Source organism: Rhincodon typus, chromosome 6 (genome assembly GCF_021869965.1).
Source record: "Rhincodon typus isolate 14 chromosome 6, sRhiTyp1.1, whole genome shotgun sequence".
Classification (NCBI taxonomy): Eukaryota; Metazoa; Chordata; class Chondrichthyes; order Orectolobiformes; family Rhincodontidae; genus Rhincodon; species Rhincodon typus.
In genome coordinates this window covers 72,788,840-72,801,284 of record NC_063337.1, presented here as the reverse complement: position 1 = coordinate 72,801,284, position 12,445 = coordinate 72,788,840, and positions in this window count along the sequence as shown.

Sequence of the window (12,445 nt, the reverse complement as noted above, 5' to 3'; positions counted from 1 at the left end):
GGCTGTAGGAGTCCTTCTCGGTGTGGTAGCTCTCTGGAATCCTTCTCCTGTTGGTGGCTGTGGAGTATGGCTTTTGAGGCAGATCGTTCTTCCTTCTTCTCTCCTTCTCTCTCTTTCCTTTTTTTCCTCTCTCTCTTTTCTTTTTTTCCTCTCTCTCTTACCTTTTATTCTCTCTCTCTTTCCTTTCCTTCTCTCTCTCTTTCCTTTTTTCTCCCTCCAGCTGAAATTGGGGTCCACAATTATACTAAATTGCAGGTCTCTTGGCGCCAAATCTGGCTTCAGCAATAGCATTACTGTTGACATTCTGGAGTTGAATTGGCTTCCTTATCCTTAGAGTAGGTGTAAATATCTTTCAATCGGAGGTAAATAGGTTTTCTGATTGTTTAGAGTAAGCTTAAATGTATTTTGATTGCATGGAATGTCCGGTGTTTTCTATGAATGAATATTAGTTGAAGTTGTATGCCTTGGTATCTCTGCCGGTTCCAAGATGTTTGAAGTTGTAATCTTAGGTCTGGTTCTGGTTTCAAAAGGCTATCCCTGTGATTGTGTATTCCAGAGCATAGCCCAGCTGCCATTTTTTTAATATTTTAAAAGTTCAGTTAATAATCCAGGGGGTTTGGTCCAGTATGGAAAAAAATGATAGGATCTTGCTCAGTCCTAGATGGGTTCATGCTGAGGATCATAATAATAGTCATTGACTTTAACTGAACAACACTTTATTGAGAAGCATCCTGAGAGAGATCATGAAATATTATGAAAGTGCATATTCTGCCACTCTGAACACCTGTTTGCCACATCTACGCCAGCTTCCCATGCAATGGCACAAGTTATAAAACTTGCCATTTCACCATTTACTATGTTCTTTTTGCGTCTTTGTGTATAATGTTTTGTTTTTTTTATAATCAAGTCAGATATGACATTCTATTATTATTGAAATTGAAATTAATAGATAAGAAGATTTAATTTAGCTTGATTATTTACCTAATAAATTTAAAATGACCAAAGCTTGGTTTTTAAAATCTAATCAAAATTCATTATCATTTTAATCAATTGCATCTTTCCTCCTTTTAGGAATGCCAATGTCAGATTGTTTAGATATCGGTTATTGTATATTTTTAATGAGTAGAATAAGATAGTGGCATGTACAGAACATTATAGAAAACCTATCTCAAAATGAAGTCAATCCAAAATTCAGCAATTCATATTTGTGAGATAGCAAACATGTTTACAACAACATCAATCAACAATGTGACAGCAATTGATGCTGAATTAGCTTGTCTACAAATATTTATGCGTTATGAATCAACACATTTCATGGAAAGATGAATCTGACAGCAAATTACTTGCGTAAATCATTAAACCAAGTGCAATGTGTATATATTCCACTTGACAGTATCTTGGTCTATTGCTTCATGATATTAATATCCATGGGTTGTCATTCATTATTGTAGATTCTTTGCAAAGCTCCTTCACCAGTTTTCACCCGAACAAACTTAGCGTTTGCAAGGACATAGCACTCACTTATCATTATAAACCATGCACAGTTTCTGACTGCAACATGAAAAAAAAGGCTCTTAAGAGATGGACCTCATAGTTTACCACGTTGTAAGTTGTTCAATGTAAATATCAATCAAAATTCAATTAAATTTCCAGTCTTCTTCTGATTCTTCTTTGGACTGTTTTCAAAGGTGAGGCTATTTCATTTGCTTCCAGGAACTAGCACATTAATTCCTCAAAAGAAAAACCCTGGAGGACCAATTAACACTATTGAACATCTGTCATATACCAGATCGATCTCCAGCAATGACTCAATAAGTGCAGCAGAGTAAAAGCAAGACTAACACAACTAGTGACCAGTAATAGGAAGCTATTATAAACAAGTATGGTCATTTTGATAGCACATAGTTTTACTGTGAGCTTTTAACTGATATCCTAGAAATGTCAGAGTTGAGCTAATTCTAGGCTCTTGGTATTCAAAATTAATTGTTTTGCCAGAGAGCTTTACTCTTGTTTCCAGTGCCTTCAAGCAAGTATATGTGAAGCCCCATTGACAGTTTTTTTGTGTTCATTTGTGGGATATGGGCATCATTGGCTGGGCCAGAGTTTTAGTTCCCATCCTGAATTGCCCTTGGGTTGCAAGGTTATTTCAGACGGCATTTAAGAGCCAACCACATTTCCGTATGTCTGGTGTCACATGCAGGCCAAACCAAGTATGGACAGCTGATTTCCTTCCTAAAAGGGAACAAGTGAAACAGAGTTTTTTTTTTCAGCATTGTTACAAAGTTGTCATTAGCCTGGTTTTTAATTCTAGATTTCTTTGAATTCAAATATCACCATCTCTACAGTGGGATTTGAATACTTTTCCCTAGAGCAGCATTCTCGATCTCAGGACTATAGTCCAGTGACACTACCACTGCGCCACCACCTCCCCTCCAACAGGTCCCTCCACTCTAGCCCTCATTTTAGTAAATTCAGGAAGCTGCATATATATTCATTAAACCCCATTTTTGAAAAAAAGATCAACATCGGACAGACTTAATTTCAAAGTTTCGGACTTTGGGGTTAGCTCAGCTGCTTCCCTGAAAGTATGTGCCAGACCACTGCAAAAGTGATAGTGGCATATGGGTGTGTTCTGGGCAGAAATGGAGCCAATCAGGATGAGGGTATGGTGTGCATCCTGGGCTAGGAGTGGGCAGCAGCGTTGCTGTGAAGAAAGGAAGATTTTTGCCTGGTCTTCAATAGAAAATGGTTGTCCTTTTATGGACCAAAGTTTATGCAGCTGTAAACCTTGCTAAACTAACCTTCAATTGTGGTGTGTGCTCTATCAATTTTGTTTGTTTACCAATTCTGGAGCAGAATCTTACAATTGACTGCTTATTGAATAGTCAAGGAGCAACCCATCCGTTTTAACTGATACCAGAGATGTTTTTGGATCAGGGATCCCAAAATATTATTGGTTTTATTTCTGACACTACAGGAAGTTAGCATCCTAAATTAGAATCCTGTTCATTTTATTCTCCCAAAAGACCTCAATATCAAGTTTTGTACTGTTACATTTTGCAAATCAAATTAGTCTCTTCCTCATGGATGATTATTAGAGTTGAGGCAGAACTACAGTTCACCTTACTGAATAAACTGCATGGGTTTCCATGAAAAACACTTCTCCCATTAGGCGAGGCTCCAAATGTTTTAGGTACTTTTGCTTTGGAACTTTCACAATTTGTTTTCATAGGATGGCCATGTTCATGCACTGACTTCATTTATCATCATCACTGCTCCAACTACGGCTGATACTTTTTGGCCTCTACTCTTCTCTTGTGTAAGTCATAAAGATAGATGGAATGCAAAGCAAACGTTAGGCAAAGAGTAGAAATTGGACTCTGTTGCAGCCATTAAAACAGTTGCAATAAGGTCTGATTAAAAGAGGCTAATAATTGGCCGAATTCTCATCTTAGAATGCACTGGATATCATACAGGTGAGTGGCTATCAGATTTGTTTCCCTCAAGTTGCTGCCCTCAATGCAAGTGACTTTTCTTTGATATGGAGCTGGACGATGCAGGAGGTTATCTTCTGAATTCATAGCACACCAGAAGGTCAACGCTGGTCTTCACTTCCAGTTTACTCCAGTAGTGTGAGATAAAAAGCCCTTAACAACTTCCATAGAATTAGGTCTTTGTTCATTGTGTAGATTGGACTTATTTTATGAATTGATATCAGTTTAGTTCATTGTTTTCATTTTACCAAGTTCTTATCCTTCTGTTTTAGTAACAGCAATTCTCTCCTTGATTTTAAGGATGGATATTGACCTAAATGAAGGAAGTAACAATTAGTTGGGATAGTAAACTGGCTACTGATTTTTTAATATTCATTTAAAATAAAAGTCAATATCTCATCTTTTTATGTGGCATGATTTCAATTCTGATTATGCTTTCTCACTTCCCATGGAAGATCTTCACGTCAGAATTTAAGATAAAGTGAAAATTTATATGGAGAAGTTGGTGGATCTTGCCCAAGTCTCGTACACCACATGTGCTTAATGAGGCAGGCAGAAAGATTGCAACAAGTTGGCCCATCAGCCGCAATAGTATCATACTGCGGCACATTCAAGCTTTTGTTTTCAAGAAAGGCAGCTTCCTGGATGTATTTTTCTGTTATTCTGAAAGAATTTCCACATAAGTACTCCCCGAGGTCCAGAGATAAACGTGCAAAATGCCATGTAATTTTTCATCCTTGTTTTACCACTATCCAACTTGCTGACATGTGCAGGCTAAAACCCCACTCTTCAACCCCCAACAACAGAAAGGCAGATTGTAAAATATCCCAGTGCACTTGTGCTATATGCGGAAAAGCACTGTCAGCAAAAGTCAGAGTGAGGCATTTGCAACTTAATGAGTAATTCCATTAACATATTTTGTGCAGAGGACACCATTAACCTTGAGCTAGAAAATGTTAGTACTATTACTAGAAGCAAACAAAAACAAATAATCAGCAGTAATAACATCACTGAAGTATGCCACCAATTAGATAACCCAATGCCTAATTTGCAATTGTCCAGTTTCAGAAGATTCTCCCCTCTACGTCTAATAATTGCATGACAGCTTTGTGAAGTAATTTACTAGCCAGTTCCATCTTATGCTTACTCCTCCAAGCAACTGAGTACCTTAAAGTTGGCATGTTTGTGTAATTTTCACATTACTGGGCTAGTAATCTTGTCTCCTAGAGGTTTTGGTTAACTAGGTAGGGATCATGAAACCAAATCCCACCATAATTATTAGAGAATATATAAATTACGGAATAGAAAACAGACACCGGAGTATCCAAGAAGCTGTTGGAATGTCAGAAAAACCTATCTGGTGCCTAAGGTACTACATTAATGAGCTTTGAGTGGAGAGAGAGAAGATTCAATTATTTACTTCAGGTTTTATACATTTGCAGTTATTCTTTTATTTCCACAGTCCTCTTATGTTACCAAAAATAGTCAATATAGTTTGTAATCTGTCATTTTTTCATTGTGAAGCGAGAAAAGAAGTCAGCTTTCTAAAGGTCAGGGAAACAAACTGACTGACTCCCGTGATTTCCCCTGTGGCTACTCAAAAAGATCCCCACGGCATAAAAGATGAGGACAATAGTTGACTGTCTCTCAAGGTCTGAGGATTTCAAACATTTCAGTCTAGAAAACCTTACAAAGTGAGATGGTTCCAAGTGTCCTCTACAAGCACAGAGATGCTGAGAGGAGTCATACTTTTAAAATACAACAGGTGAATATTCTTCTTTCATCTGCTTGTTTTAGAGCTCCTGGCAAATACATTGGCAATTCAGTTATGACCCAAGTTAATGAGCCTCTGATTTTGTACCAATGATGACATATTAAATGTTGTGCGTGTTGGAAATTCCAATATGCACTCCTGAAATTTGATAGCAAGAATGCTAAATAGGAAAATACACTTAGGCTTTAGCTACTTAAAAGTCAATAGTGCTCTGATTGCAAAAGACAATTTTTCTTAGCATTCAGCAACATAAAGTACTGTGAAAATGCTAATACTATTGTCGCTGTGCTCACTGACCTGGGTTGGCTCCTAGTTTAGTGAAAATGTGATTTTAAAATCTGCATCCTTGCTTCCAATCCCTCCCTACCTCTATAATCTCTTCCAAGTCAAAATGCCATCCCACCCCTAAGATATGTGCTCCTTGAATTCAAAAAATTGTCCATCCTGAGTTTAATAATCCTTATCAAGCCCTAAGCCTTAAAATTCCCTCCATAAATTTCTGTCAGCATCAGTAACATGATATCAGGGTATGGAAAGTCTAGAGAAAGTTATAGGTTTTTGGCTGACTCTTAATAACAAGTGTAAGTTCTCAAAGCCAATAGTTAAATTTTTGGATGATGTTGTTCGCGTCACAGGCATCAAGCCAATTTTTAAAGGGCCAAAGACTGTGGACCCAATTTCCCTTCATTTCTCAGGCACTATCATTAAGTATAAGAGTACAGGACCATGAAAAAGTACAACAAATTAAAGAATATTATTGGATGGACCAGGAACACGCCTTCAGCTAGACACAGATCTCGTGTGTTGCCCCTTAGTGGAAAAGGGGAGCCAAGTGTGACTCAGAGACCAGCAGCCTGTGGGTGCTATTCTTGAAAAACTCCTAAAACTGAGACCATTTTACCATGTTGAACACTAAAAAGCAAATTTCATTAAACAAGTGTACCATAGCATAATGGCCTATATAAAGTAATCCTCAAGAGTAATCAAATCATATGGTCACTATTCACAGACACAAGGTGTGAACACCCTCAGAGAGGGAGTTTGATATGCATTAACCCTCCTGAAATCTCCAAAATGACTCCATATCTGTGAAGCCACCCATAAACTTGCCCTGTACAGCACAGAGACTTTGAAAAGTTGGACAACGTTTTCAAACATTGTGTCTATGGTCAATAGGGAAAGCAAAACTTGGGTGGTAAACGTAGATTAAAGGGTTAATTATACCTTACTCTAACAGTAACTACGGAGCATGTGCAAAAGGAGCATCATCATAGTGATAATACAGTGTGGAGCTGGAGGAACACAGCAGGCCAGGCAGCATCAGAGAGGCAGGAATGTTGATGTTTCGGGTTAGGACCCTTCTTCAGAATTGGAAGAAGGGTCCTAACCTGAAACATCAACTTTCCTACTCCTCTGATGCTGTCTGGTCTGCTGTGTTCCTCCAGCCCCAGACTGTGTTGTCTCTGATTCCAGCATCTGCAGTTCTTACGATCTCCAAGTGATTATCATAGTGATGTCAAATCTTGTGGAACACCTAAAACCAGACGATGACTCCTACCATCACTTGTGTACAGTTATGCCTAATAAAGCTATTAATTGACATTAACCTGAGTGTAGACCTGATCTCACTACAATTGCAGTCAGACCATAAGGAACTAAGTTATCTAAGAAGTGACAAGTAACATTTCCCAGCAAACTCTTTAGATGCATTCGAAGTATTTCATGGCTTATATCAAATACCTTGGTGAAGGAATGGAGAACTTTTCTTAGGAGCACAGAAACTAAATAAAGAGGAGCAGGTGTCATTTGGCCATTTGAACCTTCTCCACCATTCAATATGATCATGGTTCATAATCCAACTTAGTACCCTGTTCCCACTTTTTCCACTTCCCCTTTGATCAATTTAGTCCAAAGAACTACATCTAAATCCTTCTTGAAAACGTTCAGTGTTTTGGCCTCAAACACTTCATGTGGCAGAAAATTCTATTGGCTTTCCACTCTTGAATCAAGAAAAAATTTTGAGTCAAATTAAATTGAAGTCAAGTATTCGATTCTGCATATGATATGAAGTTTGAATTCGTACATGTAGATTCGAGCATGAATTTATTAAAGGCATTAAATAGAGAAGTGAGAAAAACTAAGACAGATGGATTGTAATGTAAGTATAATGTTATTTACTTTGGATCTGAGACAGACAGATCATAATAATTTCTGAATAGTGACAGACTGGTACTGGCAGAGTTCAAATGGATTTAGGCTCCTTATATGATCAGTAGCAATAACTTGTCAATGGTATTAAGGTAAAGATCAGCAATTGTCTAATTGAATAGACTGCAAGAACTGATCAGCAGAAATGGTTATTCCCGCACTTATCTTCATAAACATCAACAAAAAAGGAACCTGATAACTACTTCATCATTGCATATCCAACATTAAAACTTCAGTGGATCATCTCAATATTTGTATATCAACAAAACCATTGTCTACCTGATGCATTGTCGTTAACTTTTACTTAATTATTTAATGATAACTGCTTTTATCAATACATAGTTATTCAAATCTTGATTTTGTTTCATTGTGATGTTCATTAAGTACCTTTCCAAATTCATTTTCCTCCTGGTCACCATTTAAATATTGCTCAAAGTTAAGCCAAATTTTCGACTTACTATTTACTTAACTGCAGATCATCATTATCAAGTGCTCTCCAAACTTTTACAAATGCATAACTTTGGCTCCTTTTTAGTTTTTCTAAACAGTCAGTCCACACAATTACTAATGAACATCAGAAAATAAAGTTTAATTTATTTGAGTCTATCATCTTGCTGTTTTCATTTAAATCAATGTGGATATATTCTGCATGCTCCTTTTCCTAACATTTATGGTTTTGGCTATGGCTCAGTTTATTCCTGATAAACAGAGTGTAATACAATTTACGGATGAATCCCTGCATATGTTTCTCCCCATGTCTAATTAAAATTTGTTTCCTGTTAAGTACTGCATAAAAAATAACAACATAAAAATTGCATTACACTTGCAGCCATCTGAGAGCCCAGAATGGCAGTAACAAGTTCATGGGCACTTCTGGTCAGAAGTGCATAAAATGTCACATGGAATGGTAGGGGACCTAATCATAGCTTGAGATCACCTCTATGACACCGGTTTGCAGCAAGAGGAAACTAGGCTTATAATTGCCTGCAACACAGAAACTATGTAACTTAAGTAAATATATTGCCAGGAAGAGCAGATATGTTCCTCTTGACCAGACATATAAGGAGTGCTGGTTGTTGGTAGCAACAATCAACCTCCCCACTAATTTCCATCAAGAGCCTAAATCTCTCTGTTAGTTTAAGGCCCAATTTCTACCCTCCCGTCTAAGTGATGACCTTGTGCTGAATCTCTAGTCCCCCTAGACGAATGTTCTGGATCATTCTGTGCCCACTTGCTCTTGATCTACGTACCCCTGACCTACAATTGCCTTCCACTCCCTAGCCTCCTTTATTTTTCACCAAGGCACCCCTCATCCTTCCCACACCAAGCTTTGAATTTGCCCCCTCTAGGCACCTTTTCTCTAAGCTGTTCTTTAATTGTCTGACGGTCACAAGTAGCAACCTGATCGATTGATCTTTTCTCATTCAGGAGGCTCTTAGCTCCTTGTCAGTTTGATCCTAATTGGGTCTGAGACCCAGTATCAACGCTGACTTCACCAGCTGACAGCAGCAACACTCAAGAAGCTAAACACCATCCTGGACAAAACAGCTGCTTGGTTAGAATCCCACCCGTTACCTTCAATATTAACTCCTTCTACCCTGATACACAGTGGCAGCACTGTGTACTATCTACAAAATGCGCTGCAACAACATGCCAATACTCTTTCAACAGCACCTTCTGGACCTCTATCACCTGTAAGAAAATGGACAGCAGTGTCATGAGAAAACCCCCACCTGCCTGTTCCCCCAAAGTGACATACCATCCTGAATTAGAAATATATCGCTGCTCTTTAGGTATCACTGTGTCAAAAATCCTGAAACTCTCTTCCTAACAGCAGTCTGGGTTTGTGTACATAAATTGAACTGCAGTAGTTCAAGAATTCAACCCACTGCCACATCCTCAGTAAAGGATGATCAACAAATGGTGGCTTTGCCAGTGACATCCACACCCCATGGAAGATTTTTTTTTTAAATTGGCCGCTGTAGTTGCAGTCCAAGACTTATTTGTGCCTACACCCAAAATTTTAGGACCACCTGCTGTATGAATATGTATCAAATTAAATGTAGCCTTACTTTTGTTTGCAAAGAGGATTTACAAGTGCTGCATTTTTTTTTGAATTTATAATTGCTTTTCCAATTGCATAGCAGGGCTGAACTTGAATAATATCATTTAGATGAAGCATATTGTATCTGGATCATGCATTGCTGCTGTCACACATTGCATAATTAGCTTACACGCATAAAATGTTACTGAAGAATCCAAGAAAAGTGCACTTCCTGAAAAAAATCACATGCTTGAGAATGGAAAACTTGGTTTATCAGTTCCCCTGCGAAAGATTAGCTAACGCACATGTGTTAATCTATCTCAACTAACGATAAAATAGAATCTAGAGTGTGTTGTATGTTAGTCGGGTCCTCATAAATCACCAAACAGTTGAATCTTTTACTGGACTGCTTGTAAATTCTTGCAGGCACTTTATTTATTGATAGCAAGAAGCACTGTTGCGTGCCTAATAGCTAGAAACTTCAAGGCTTACTGATTTCCTGAGACATGCATGTAAATTCATCTTTAACCAATGGAAAAGAACAAGGTGTTTTGGTACAGCCTCCAAAATATCTGCTTCTATATCTCATTAAAATATTTAAAAAGACATGAATTGTTAATTTCAAAGATATAGAAACATGTATGCTTGAATGTCACTTCCCAGTCACATTCTCCAATGAAGCACCACTCTTATTCATTCACATTGGAGCATATTATAGTGGGTCTTCACATTTATAGAGACTGAGAGAAGGCTTGGATGTTGACATTTTATATTAAAGGCAGGCCAAATCATATTGCATTGTAAATATTTTTATAAGGGGAAAGATACAATGGTATAATTTTCCTCCAATGTCGTGCTTTTCTATTAATAGCTACATAAGTCTTAGCAAACATCTCACCGAAACAAAATTCTATTTAAATATTTTCATGTCACTTCGACTTCTCTGTTTTACAGGAAAACGTAGCAGTTAGTAAGTATTGAATTGCACTAATCAAAACCTACTTGCTATTTTTGGATAATGATTATTTTTTCATTCTATTGCTGCTTCTGTCTCACCTCCCTCATTTGTGATGGCAAAGTGTATTGCTCACAAGCGTTTTCAGCCAGCTACTGCATGAGATGTGACAACAGCTCAATGACAGCTCTTTCCCACGCTCTTCTGCACCTTCTGCTAGGAGACAGCTGACCTCCCACATAACAAGGCTGAAATCAGGGTCACATGGCACAGTAAATCAAATTTCTCACCCCAGCATTGCTCCAAAATTGATTTTAGTTTCCTCCTGAAACACTGCAAAATGTGATGTCCCTTTACTTACATTTCCATTTAGCTGACTGCCACTCGTGACTTAGTTCACTATAGGCCTGAGCACAGTAGTTCCTTTCCTCTTCACTATAAAGGAAAGCAGAATGAATTGCAGTAGGGGGAAATTGTGGCAATAGTTTATTGTCAATGTTCCAGATCCATCAGAGATAACCAAATTGTGGCTTGATTAAAAAATAGAACTGGCAGTTAAATATTGCAAGGTATGTAGCATTTCGAAAGGATACTGAAGGAAAGGTTGAGCAACTATACTAATTCTCCATAACATAAAAAGTTTTAAAAATAAAGACTTAAAGGTTGGAACAAAATTCATATGAATTTAAAAGTGTAGAAAGAGATTAAGTCTGCTGATAACGGCATTCTGTAGACCACCGGACAATGAAACAAGAATGAAATTTTAAAAATGCAAGTAACTCAATGAGATGAGTAGAAGATATAGAATAAAAATTATAGTTTCAAGCCAAGTTGGGTGAATGGAGATTCAGAATGGAGCTCTTCAAGAGATAGTAGGAACTGCCGATGCTGGAGAATCTGAGATAACAAGGTGTAGAGCTGGATGAAAACAACAGGCCAAGCAGCATCAGAGGAGCAGGAAAGCTGACATTTTGGGTTGAGACCCTTCTTCAGAAATCAAGTTCTTCAAGTTTGTATATGCTAAATTACTTACAGCATACTTTCAAAGCCCAACAGAGGAATTATTGTTTAAGCTAGTTACAGAAAATGAGCCGGAACAGACAGGGCATGTTAGCAGAGGGAGCATCCAGGCAGCAGCAATCACGATAATAATTTTTAAGATAATTATCGGAATGCATCTGACCACAAGACCATAATACTATAGTAAATAGGAACAGGAGTAAGTCATTTTTCCCATTAAGTCTGCTCTGCCATCCAGTAGGATCATGATCTAACATTCCTCATGTCCACTTTGCTGCACTTTCCCCATAAACCTTGATTCCCTTCCTGGTCAAGAATCTATCTGTCGCAGCCTTAAATATAGACAAGGACTCTACCCCCATTGTTCCCTGTGGCAAGGAGTTCCAAAGACACACACCTTGAGAGAAGAAATTCCTCCTCATCTCAAACTGAGATCTAACTGATAGCCAAGTTCTGTACCCACAAGGATGGCCTCAACCACGATCTTGTGTTCATGTTGTGCTACTTATAACCCAACCATACTCTTCTATGTAAAATTTTCCTCACTGTTCTGTTTTGACATGATCACCTTGATAACTTGTTATTATCTCTCTACCTTAATTAGTTTGTACGGTTTTGGATTACTTGTTACTTTGGGTAGGCCCTTGTCATGCGACTCTTATACGTACAGTGTTATTCCATCCATTTAGTTTGTGTCTATCACTATCCTATTTTTGACATTTCATAATTATTAATCAGATCATAGGTCATCCCTTCACTTGCTATTCAGCTGTTGATACTTTACTCAAGCTGTTTGACACTTTTGATCACCTGCAGAGACTTGTTATTTAGCCTGTTGAAACTCCACTCACAATGTTTGTATTTATCTTTCGACACTATTAATTATCTGGAATTATTTTTCCATTACCTGTCTGCATGTAAATTCTGTGCACTTCCCTCCATTTCACCTG